Source organism: Megalopta genalis, chromosome 8 (genome assembly GCF_051020955.1).
Source record: "Megalopta genalis isolate 19385.01 chromosome 8, iyMegGena1_principal, whole genome shotgun sequence".
Lineage (NCBI taxonomy): Eukaryota > Metazoa > Arthropoda > Insecta > Hymenoptera > Halictidae > Megalopta > Megalopta genalis.
This window is the reverse complement of record NC_135020.1, coordinates 2,624,457-2,638,734: the sequence shown is the minus strand read 5'-3', so window position 1 is coordinate 2,638,734 and position 14,278 is coordinate 2,624,457.

The window sequence follows — 14,278 nt, the reverse complement described above, 5'->3', positions numbered from 1 at the left end:
AAGAACAACAAGAACAACAAGAACAACAAGAACAACAAGAACAACAAGATCAACAAGAACAACAAGAACAACAACAACAACAAGAACAACAAGAACAACAGGAACAACAAGAACAATAAGAACAACAAGAGCAACAAGAACAAGAACAGCAAGAACAACAACAACAACAAGAACAACATGAACAACAAGAACAACAAGAACAACAAGAACAACAAGAACAACAAGAACAACAAGAACAACGAGAACAACGAGAACAACGAACACAACGAGAACAACGAGAACAACGAGAACAACGAGAACAACGAGAATAACGAGAACAAGAAGAACAACAAGAAGACCAAGAACACCAAGAACAACAAGAACAACAAGAACAACAAGTACAACAAGAACAACAAGAACAACAAGAACAACAAGAGCAACAAGAACAAGAACAGCAAGAACAACAAGAACCACAAGAAAAACAAGAACAACGAGAACAACAAGAGCGAAAAGAACAACAAGAACAACGAGAAAAACGAGAACAACGAGAACAACGAGTACAACAACAAGAACAACAACAACAACAACAACAACAACAACAACAACTAGAACAACAAGAACAACAAGAACACCAAGAACAAAAAGAACAACAAGAACAACAAGAACAACAAGAACAACAAGAACAACAAGAACAACAAGAACATCAAGAACAACAACAACATGAACAACAACAACATCAACAACCAGAACAACAACAACAACAACAACAAGAACGAAAAGGACAACAACAACATGAACAACAAGAACATCAACAACCAGAACAACAAGAACAACAAGAGCAACAAGAGCAACAAGAGCAACAAGAGCAACAAGAGCAACAAGGGCAACAAGAGCAACAAGAGCAACAAGAGCAACAAGAGCAACAAGAACAACAAGAACAACAAGATCAACAAGAACAACAAGAGCAACAAGAACAACGAGAACAACGAGAACAACGAGAACAACGAGAACAACGAGAACAACGAGAACAACAAGAACAACCAGAACAGCAAGAAGAACAACAAGAACAACAAGAACAACAAGAACAACAAGATCAACAAAAACAACATGAACAACAAGAACAACAAGAACAACAAGAACTACAACAATAACAAGGACAGCAACAACAACTACAACAAGAACAGCAAGTACAACAACAACAACAAGAACAACAACAAGAACAACAAGAACAACAAGATCAACAAAAACAACATCTACAACAAGAACAGCAAGAACAACAACAACAACAAGAACAAAAAGAACAACAAGAACAACAAGAACAACAAGAACATCAAGAACAACAACAACATGAACAACAACAACATCAACAACCAGAACAACAACAACAACAACAAGAAGAACAAAAAGGACAACAACAACATGAACAACAAGAACATCAACAACCAGAACAACAAGAACAACAAGGACAACAACAAAAAGGACAACTAGAACAACAACAAGAAGAACAACAAGAACAACATGAACAGCAAGAACAACAAGAACAACAAGAACAACAAGGACAACAAGAACAACAAGAACAACAAGAACAACAAGAACAACAAGATCAACAAAAACAACAAGAACAACAAGAACAACAAGAACAACAAGAACTACAACAATAACAAGGACAGCAACAACAACTACAACAAGAACAGCAAGAACAACAACAACAACAACAAGAACAACAACAACAACAAGAACAACAACAAGAACAACAACAAGAACAACAAGAACAACAAGATCAACAAAAACAACATCTACAACAAGAACAGCAAGAACAACAACAACAACAAGAACAACAAGAACAGAAAGAACAACAAGGACAACAAGAACAAGAACAGCAAGAGCAACAACAACAAGAACCGCATGAACAACAACAACAAGAACAACAAGAACAACAACAAGAACAACAAGAGCAACAAGAACAACAAGAGCAACAAGAACAACAAGAACAACAAGATCAACAAGAACAACAAGCACAACAACAACAACAAGGACAACAACAACAAGAACAACAAGGACAACTAGAACAACAACAAGAAGAACAACAAGAACAACATGAACAGCAAAAACAACAAGAACAACAAGAACAACAAGAACAACAAGAGCAACAAGAACAACAAGAACAACAAGAACAACAAGAACAACAAGAACAACAAGAACAACAAGAACAACAAGAACAACAAGAACAACTAGAACAACAAGTACAACAAGAACAACAAGAACAACAAGAACAACAAGAACAACAAGAACAACAAGAACAACAAGAACAACAAGAACAACAAGAACAACAAGAACAACAAGAACAACAAGAACAACAAGAACAACAAGAACAACAAGAACAACAAGAACAACAAGAACAACAAGGACAACAACAACAACAAGAAGAACAACAAGAACAACATGAACAGAAAGAACAGCAAGAACAACAAGAACAACAAGAGCAACAAGAACAACAAGAACAACAACAACAACAAGAACAACAAGAACAACAGGAACAACAAGAACAATAAGAACAACAAGAGCAACAAGAACAAGAACAGCAAGAACAACAACAACAACAAGAACAACAAGAACAACAAGAACAACAAGAACAACAAGAACAACAAGAACAACAAGAACAACAAGAACAACAAGAACAACAAGAACAACAAGAACAACAAGAACAACGAGAACAACGAGAACAACAAGAACAACAAGATCAACAAGAACAACAAGAACAACAAGAACTACAACAACAACAAGGACAACAACAACAACTACAACAAGAACAGCAAGAACAACAACAACAACAAGAACAACAAGAACAACAAGAACAACAACAACAAGTACAACAAGAACAACAAGAACAACAAGAACAACAAGAACAACAAGAACAACAAGAACAACAAGAACAACAAGAACAACAAGAACAACAAGAACAACAAGTACAACAAGAACAACAAGAGCAACAAGAACAACAAGAACAACAAGAACAACAAGAACAACAAGAACAACAAGAACAACAAGAACAACAAGAACAACAAGAACAACAAGAACAACAAGAACAACAAGAACAACAAGAACAACAAGAACAACGAGAACAACGAGAACAACGAGAACAACGAGCACAACGAGAACAACGAGAACAACGAGAACAACGAGAACAACGAGAACAACGAGAATAACGAGAACAACAAGAACAACCAGAACAGCAAGAAGAACAACCAGAACAACAAGAACAACGAGAAGAACAAGAAGAACAACAAGAACAACAAGGACAACAACAACAACAAGAAGAACAACAAGAACAACATGAACAGAAAGAACAGCAAGAACAACAAGAACAACAAGAGCAACAAGAACAACAAGAACAACAACAACAACAAGAACAACAAGAACAACAGGAACAACAAGAACAATAAGAACAACAAGAGCAACAAGAACAAGAACAGCAAGAACAACAACAACAACAAGAACAACATGAACAACAAGAACAACAAGAACAACAAGAACAACAAGAACAACAAGAACAACAAGAACAAGAACAGCAAGAGCAACAACAACAAGAACCGCATGAACAACAACAACAAGAACAACAAGAACAACAACAAGAACAACAAGAGCAACAAGAACAACAAGAGCAACAAGAACAACAAGAACAACAAGATCAACAAAAACAACAAGAACAACAAGAACAACAAGAACAACAAGAACAACAAGAACTACAACAATAACAAGGACAGCAACAACAACTACAACAAGAACAGCAAGAACAACAACAACAACAACAAGAACAACAACAACAACAAGAACAACAACAAGAACAACAACAAGAACAACAAGAACAACAAGATCAACAAAAACAACATCTACAACAAGAACAGCAAGAACAACAACAACAACAAGAACAACAAGAACAGAAAGAACAACAAGGACAACAAGAACAAGAACAGCAAGAGCAACAACAACAAGAACCGCATGAACAACAACAACAAGAACAACAAGAACAACAACAAGAACAACAAGAGCAACAAGAACAACAAGAGCAACAAGAACAACAAGAACAACAAGATCAACAAGAACAACAAGCACAACAACAACAACAAGGACAACAACAACAAGAACAACAAGGACAACTAGAACAACAACAAGAAGAACAACAAGAACAACATGAACAGCAAAAACAACAAGAACAACAAGAACAACAAGAACAACAAGATCAACAAAAACAACATCTACAACAAGAACAGCAAGAACAACAACAACAACAAGAACAACAAGAACAGAAAGAACAACAAGGACAACAAGAACAAGAACAGCAAGAGCAACAACAACAAGAACCGCATGAACAACAACAACAAGAACAACAAGAACAACAACAAGAACAACAAGAGCAACAAGAACAACAAGAGCAACAAGAACAACAAGAACAACAAGATCAACAAGAACAACAAGCACAACAACAACAACAAGGACAACAACAACAAGAACAACAAGGACAACTAGAACAACAACAAGAAGAACAACAAGAACAACATGAACAGCAAAAACAACAAGAACAACAAGAACAACAAGAACAACAAGAACAACAAGAACAACAAGAGCAACAAGAACAACAAGAACAACACGAACAACAAGAACAACAAGAACAACAAGAACAACAAGAACAACAAGAACAACAAGAACAACAAGAACAACAAGAACAACAAGAACAACTAGAACAACAAGTACAACAAGAACAACAAGAACAACAAGAACAACAAGAACAACAAGAACAACAAGAACAACAAGAACAACAAGAACAACAAGAACAACAAGAACAACAAGAACAACAAGAACAACAAGAACAACAAGGACAACAACAACAACAAGAAGAACAACAAGAACAACATGAACAGAAAGAACAGCAAGAACAACAAGAACAACAAGAGCAACAAGAACAACAAGAACAACAACAACAACAAGAACAACAAGAACAACAGGAACAACAAGAACAATAAGAACAACAAGAGCAACAAGAACAAGAACAGCAAGAACAACAACAACAACAAGAACAACATGAACAACAAGAACAACAAGAACAACAAGAACAACAAGAACAACAAGAACAACAAGAACAACAAGAACAACAAGAACAACAAGAACAACGAGAACAACGAGAACAACAAGAACAACAAGATCAACAAGAACAACAAGAACAACAAGAACTACAACAACAACAAGGACAACAACAACAACTACAACAAGAACAGCAAGAACAACAACAACAACAAGAACAACAAGAACAACAAGAACAACAACAACAAGTACAACAAGAACAACAAGAACAACAAGAACAACAAGAACAACAAGAACAACAAGAACAACAAGAACAACAAGAACAACAAGAACAACAAGTACAACAAGAACAACAAGAGCAACAAGAACAACAAGAACAACAAGAGCAACAAGAACAACAAGAACAACAAGATCAACAAGAACAACAAGCACAACAACAACAACAAGGACAACAACAACAAGAACAACAAGGACAACTAGAACAACAACAAGAAGAACAACAAGAACAACATGAACAGCAAAAACAACAAGAACAACAAGAACAACAAGAACAACAAGAACAACAAGAGCAACAAGAACAACAAGAACAACAAGAACAACAAGAACAACAAGAACAACAAGAACAACAAGAACAACAAGAACAACAAGAACAACTAGAACAACAAGTACAACAAGAACAACAAGAACAACAAGAACAACAAGAACAACAAGAACAACAAGAACAACAAGAACAACAAGAACAACAAGAACAACAAGAACAACAAGAACAACAAGAACAACAAGAACAACAAGAACAACAAGAACAACAAGAACAACAAGTACAACAAGAACAACAAGAGCAACAAGAACAACAAGAACAACAAGAGCAACAAGAACAACAAGAACAACAAGATCAACAAGAACAACAAGAACAACAACAACAACAAGAACAACAAGAACAACAGGAACAACAAGAACAATAAGAACAACAAGAGCAACAAGAACAAGAACAGCAAGAACAACAACAACAACAAGAACAACATGAACAACAAGAACAACAAGAACAACAAGAACAACAAGAACAACAAGAACAACAAGAACAACAAGAACAACAAGAACAACAAGAACAACTAGAACAACAAGTACAACAAGAACAACAACAATAACAAGGACAGCAACAACAACTACAACAAGAACAGCAAGAACAACAACAACAACAACAAGAACAACAACAACAACAAGAACAACAACAAGAACAACAACAAGAACAACAAGAACAACAAGATCAACAAAAACAACATCTACAACAAGAACAGCAAGAACAACAACAACAACAAGAACAACAAGAACAGAAAGAACAACAAGGACAACAAGAACAAGAACAGCAAGAGCAACAACAACAAGAACCGCATGAACAACAACAACAAGAACAACAAGAACAACAACAAGAACAACAAGAGCAACAAGAACAACAAGAGCAACAAGAACAACAAGAACAACAAGATCAACAAGAACAACAAGCACAACAACAACAACAAGGACAACAACAACAAGAACAACAAGGACAACTAGAACAACAACAAGAAGAACAACAAGAACAACATGAACAGCAAAAACAACAAGAACAACAAGAACAACAAGAACAACAAGAGCAACAAGAACAACAAGAACAACAAGAACAACAAGAACAACAAGAACAACAAGAACAACAAGAACAACAAGAACAACAAGAACAACTAGAACAACAAGTACAACAAGAACAACAAGAACAACAAGAACAACAAGAACAACAAGAACAACAAGAACAACAAGAACAACAAGAACAACAAGAACAACAAGAACAACAAGAACAACAAGAACAACAAGAACAACAAGAACAACAAGAACAACAAGGACAACAACAACAACAAGAAGAACAACAAGAACAACATGAACAGAAAGAACAGCAAGAACAACAAGAACAACAAGAGCAACAAGAACAACAAGAACAACAACAACAACAAGAACAACAAGAACAACAGGAACAACAAGAACAATAAGAACAACAAGAGCAACAAGAACAAGAACAGCAAGAACAACAACAACAACAAGAACAACAAGAACAACAAGAACAACAAGAACAACAAGAACAACAAGAACAACAAGAACAACAAGAACAACAAGAACAACAAGAACAACAAGAACAACAAGAACAACAAGAACAACGAGAACAACGAGAACAACAAGAACAACAAGATCAACAAGAACAACAAGAACAACAAGAACTACAACAACAACAAGGACAACAACAACAACTACAACAAGAACAGCAAGAACAACAACAACAACAAGAACAACAAGAACAACAAGAACAACAACAACAAGTACAACAAGAACAACAAGAACAACAAGAACAACAAGAACAACAAGAACAACAAGAACAACAAGAACAACAAGAACAACAAGAACAACAAGAACAACAAGTACAACAAGAACAACAAGAGCAACAAGAACAACAAGAACAACAAGAACAACAAGAACAACAAGAACAACAAGAACAACAAGAACAACAAGAACAACAAGAACAACAAGAACAACAAGAACAACAAGAACAACAAGAACAACAAGAACAACAAGAACAACGAGAACAACGAGAACAACGAGAACAACGAGCACAACGAGAACAACGAGAACAACGAGAACAACGAGAACAACGAGAACAACGAGAATAACGAGAACAACAAGAACAACCAGAACAGCAAGAAGAACAACCAGAACAACAAGAACAACGAGAAGAACAAGAAGAACAACAACAAGAACAACAACAACAACAACTAGAACAAGAAGAGCAACAAGAACACCAAGAACACCAAGAACAACAAGAACAACAAGAACAACAAGTACAACAAGAACAACAAGAACAACAAGAACAACAAGAGCAACAAGAACAACAAGAACAACAAGAACAACAAGAACAACGAGAACAACGAGAACAACGAACACAACGAGAACAACGAGAACAACGAGAACAACGAGAACAACGAGAATAACGAGAACAACAAGAACAACCAGAACAGCAAGAAGAACAACCAGAACAACAAGAACAAAGAGAAGAACAAGAAGAACAACAAGAACAACAAGAACAACAAGAACAACAAGAACAACAAGAACAACAAGAACAACAAGAACAACAAGAACAACAAGAACAACAAGAACAACAAGAACAACAAGAACAACAAGAACAACAAGGACAACAACAACAACAAGAAGAACAACAAGAACTACATGAACAGAAAGAACAGCAAGAACAACAAGAACAACAAGAGCAACAAGAACAACAAGAACAACAACAACAACAAGAACAACAAGAACAACAGGAACAACAAGAACAATAAGAACAACAAGAGCAACAAGAACAAGAACAGCAAGAACAACAACAACAACAAGAACAACATGAACAACAAGAACAACAAGAACAACAAGAACAACAAGAACAACAAGAACAACAAGAACAACAAGAACAACAAGAACAACGAGAACAACGAGAACAACAAGAACAACAAGATCAACAAGAACAACAAGAACAACAAGAACTACAACAACAACAAGGACAACAACAACAACTACAACAAGAACAGCAAGAACAACAACAACAACAAGAACAACAAGAACAACAAGAACAACAACAACAAGTACAACAAGAACAACAAGAACAACAAGAACAACAAGAACAACAAGAACAACAAGAACAACAAGAACAACAAGAACAACAAGTACAACAAGAACAACAAGAGCAACAAGAACAACAAGAACAACAAGAACAACAAGAACAACAAGAACAACAAGAACAACAAGAACAACAAGAACAACAAGAACAACAAGAACAACAAGAACAACAAGAACAACAAGAACAACGAGAACAACGAGAACAACGAGAACAACGAGCACAACGAGAACAACGAGAACAACGAGAACAACGAGAACAACGAGAACAACGAGAATAACGAGAACAACAAGAACAACCAGAACAGCAAGAAGAACAACCAGAACAACAAGAACAACGAGAAGAACAAGAAGAACAACAACAAGAACAACAACAACAACAACTAGAACAAGAAGAACAACAAGAACACCAAGAACACCAAGAACAACAAGAACAACAAGAACAACAAGTACAACAAGAACAACAAGAACAACAAGAACAACAAGAGCAACAAGAACAACAAGAACAACAAGAACAACAAGAACAACGAGAACAACGAGAACAACGAACACAACGAGAACAACGAGAACAACGAGAACAACGAGAACAACGAGAATAACGAGAACAACAAGAACAACCAGAACAGCAAGAAGAACAACCAGAACAACAAGAACAAAGAGAAGAACAAGAAGAACAACAACAAGAACAACAACAAGAACAACAAGAACAACAAGAACAACAAGAACTACAAGAACAACAAGAACAACAAGAACAACAAGAACAACAAGAACAACAAGAACAACAAGAACAACAAGAACAACAAGAACAACAAGAACAACAAGAACAACAAGAACAACAAGAACAACAAGAACAACAAGAACAACAAGAACAACAAGAACAACAAGAACAACAAGAACAACAAGAACAACAAGAACAACAAGAACAACAAGAACAACAAGAACAACAAGAACAACAAGAACAACAAGAACAACGAGAACAACGAGAACAACGAACACAACGAGAACAACGAGAACAACGAGAACAACGAGAACAACGAGAATAACGAGAACAAGAAGAACAACAAGAACACCAAGAACACCAAGAACAACAAGAACAACAAGAACAACAAGTACAACAAGAACAACAAGAACAACAAGAACAACAAGAGCAACAAGAACAAGAACAGCAAGAACAACAAGAACCACAAGAAAAACAAGAACAACGAGAACAACAAGAGCGAAAAGAACAACAAGAACAACGAGAAAAACGAGAACAACGAGAACAACGAGAACAACAACAAGAACAACAACAACAACAACAACAACAACAACAACAACTAGAACAACAAGAACAACAAGAACACCAAGAACAAAAAGAACAACAAGAACAACAAGAACATCAAGAACAACAACAACATGAACAACAACAACATCAACAACCAGAACAACAACAACAACAACAACAAGAACAAAAAGGACAACAACAACATGAACAACAAGAACATCAACAACCAGAACAACAAGAACAACAAGAGCAACAAGAGCAACAAGAGCAACAAGAGCAACAAGAGCAACAAGGGCAACAAGAGCAACAAGAGCAACAAGAGCAACAAGAGCAACAAGAACAACAAGAACAACAAGATCAACAAGAACAACAAGAGCAACAAGAACAACGAGAACAACGAGAACAACGAGAACAACGAGAACAACGAGAACAACGAGAACAACAAGAACAACCAGAACAGCAAGAAGAACAACAAGAACAACAAGAACAACAAGAACAACAAGATCAACAAAAACAACATGAACAACAAGAACAACAAGAACAACAAGAACTACAACAATAACAAGGACAGCAACAACAACTACAACAAGAACAGCAAGTACAACAACAACAACAAGAACAACAACAAGAACAACAAGAACAACAAGATCAACAAAAACAACATCTACAACAAGAACAGCAAGAACAACAACAACAACAAGAACAAAAAGAACAGAAAGAACAACAAGGACAACAAGAACAAGAACAGCAAGAGCAACAACAACAAGAACCGCATGAACAACAACAACAAGAACAACAAGAACAACAACAAGAACAACGAGAGCAACAAGAACAACAAGAGCAACAAGAACAACAAGAACAACAAGATCAACAAGAACAACAAGCACAACAAGAACAACAAGGACAACAACAACAAGAACAACAAGGACAACAACAACAAGGACAACTAGAACAACAACAAGAAGAACAACAAGAACAACATGAACAGCAAAAACAACAAGAACAACAAGAACAACAAGAACAACAAGAACAACAAGAACAACAAGAACAACAAGAACAACAAGAACAACAAGAACAACAAGAACAACAAGAACAACAAGAACAACAAGAACAACAAGAACAACAAGAACAACAAGAACAACAAGAACAACAAGAACAACAAGAACAACAAGGACAACAAGAACAACAAGAAGAACGAGAACAACAAGAACATCAAGATCAACAAAAACAACAAGAACAACAAGAACAACAAGAACAACAAGAACAACAAGAACTACAACAATAACAAGGACAGCAACAACAACTACAACAAGAACAGCAAGAACAACAACAACAACAACAAGAACAACAACAAGAACAACAAGAACAACAAGATCAACAAAAACAACATCTACAACAAGAACAGCAAGAACAACAACAACAACAACAAGAACAACAAGAACAGAAAGAACAGCAAGAGCAACAACAACAAGAACCGCATGAACAACAACAACAAGAACAACAAGAACAACAACAAGAACAACAAGAGCAACAAGAACAACAAGAGCAACAAGAACAACAAGCACAACAAGAACAACAAGGACAACAACAACAAGAACAACAAGGACAACAACAAAAAGGACAACTAGAACAACAACAAGAAGAACAACATGAACAGCAAGAACAACAAGAACATCAAGAACAACAAGGACAACAAGAACAACAAGAACAACAAGAACAACAAGATCAACAAGAACAACAAGCACAACAAGACCAACAAGGACAACAACAACAAGAACAACAAGGACAACAACAAAAAGGACAACTAGAACAACAACAAGAAGAACAACAAGAACAACATGAACAGCAAGAACAACAAGAACAACAAGAACAACAAGAACAACAAGAACAACAAGAACAACAAGAACAACAAGAACAACAAGAACAACAAGAACAACAAGGACAACAAGAACAACAAGAAGAACGAGAACAACAAGAACAACAAGATCAACAAAAACAACAAGAACAACAAGAACAACAAGAACAACAAGAACAACAAGAACAACAAGAACAACAAGAACAACAAGAACTACAACAATAACAAGGACAGCAACAACAACTACAACAAGAACAGCAAGAACAACAACAACAACAACAACAAAAACAACAACAAGAACAACAAGAACAACAAGATCAACAAAAACAACATCTACAACAAGAACAGCAAGAACAACAACAACAACAACAAGAACAACAAGAACAGAGAGAACAACAAGGACAACAAGAACAAGAACAGCAAGAGCAACAACAACAAGAACCGCATGAACAACAACAACAAGAACAACAAGAACAACAACAAGAACAACAAGAGCAACAAGAACAACAAGAGCAACAAGAACAACAAGAACAACAAGATCAACAAGAACAACAAGCACAACAAGAACAACAAGGACAACAACAACAAGAACAACAAGGACAACAACAAAAAGGACAACTAGAACAACAACAAGAAGAACAACAAGAACAACATGAACAGCAAGAACAACAAGAACAACAAGAACAACAAGGACAACAAGAACAACAAGAACAACAAGAACAACAAGAACAACAAGATCAACAAAAACAACAAGAACAACAAGAACAACAAGAACAACAAGAACTACAACAATAACAAGGACAGCAACAACAACTACAACAAGAACAGCAAGAACAACAACAACAACAACAAGAACAACAACAACAACAAGAACAACAACAAGAACAACAACAAGAACAACAACAAGAACAACAAGAACAACAAGATCAACAAAAACAACATCTACAACAAGAACAGCAAGAACAACAACAACAACAAGAACAACAAGAACAACAAGAACAACAAGAACAACAAGATCAACAAAAACAACAAGAACAACAAGAACAACAAGAACAACAAGAACTACAACAATAACAAGGACAGCAACAACAACTACAACAAGAACAGCAAGAACAACAACAACAACAACAAGAACAACAACAACAACAAGAACAACAACAAGAACAACAACAAGAACAACAAGAACAACAAGATCAACAAATACAACATCTACAACAAGAACAGCAAGAACAACAACAACAACAAGAACAACAAGAACAGAAAGAACAACAAGGACAACAAGAACAAGAACAGCAAGAGCAACAACAACAAGAACCGCATGAACAACAACAACAAGAACAACAAGAACAACAACAAGAACAACAAGAGCAACAAGAACAACAAGAGCAACAAGAACAACAAGAACAACAAGATCAACAAGAACAACAAGCACAACAACAACAACAAGGACAACAACAACAAGAACAACAAGGACAACTAGAACAACAACAAGAAGAACAACAAGAACAACATGAACAGCAAAAACAACTAGAACAACAAGTACAACAAGAACAACAAGAACAACAAGAACAACAAGAACAACAAGAACAACAAGAACAACAAGAACAACAAGAACAACAAGAACAACAAGAACAACAAGAACAACAAGAACAACAAGAACAACAAGAACAACAAGAACAACAAGAACAACAAGAACAACAAGGACAACAACAACAACAAGAAGAACAACAAGAACAACATGAACAGAAAGAACAGCAAGAACAACAAGAACAACAAGAGCAACAAGAACAACAAGAACAACAACAACAACAAGAACAACAAGAACAACAGGAACAACAAGAACAATAAGAACAACAAGAGCAACAAGAACAAGAACAGCAAGAACAACAACAACAACAAGAACAACAAGAACAACAAGAACAACAAGAACAACAAGAACAACAAGAACAACAAGAACAACAAGAACAACAGGAACAACAAGAACAACAAGAACAACAAGAACAACAAGAACAACGAGAACAACGAGAACAACAAGAACAACAAGATCAACAAGAACAACAAGAACAACAAGAACTACAACAACAACAAGGACAACAACAACAACTACAACAAGAACAGCAAGAACAACAACAACAACAAGAACAACAAGAACAACAAGAACAACAACAACAAGTACAACAAGAACAACAAGAACAACAAGAACAACAAGAACAACAAGAACAACAAGAACAACAAGAACAACAAGAACAACAAGAACAACAAGTACAACAAGAACAACAAGAGCAACAAGAACAACAAGAACAACAAGAACAACAAGAACAACAAGAACAACAAGAACAACAAGAACAACAAGAACAACAAGAACAACAAGAACAACAAGAACAACAAGAACAACAAGAACAACAAGAACAACGAGAACA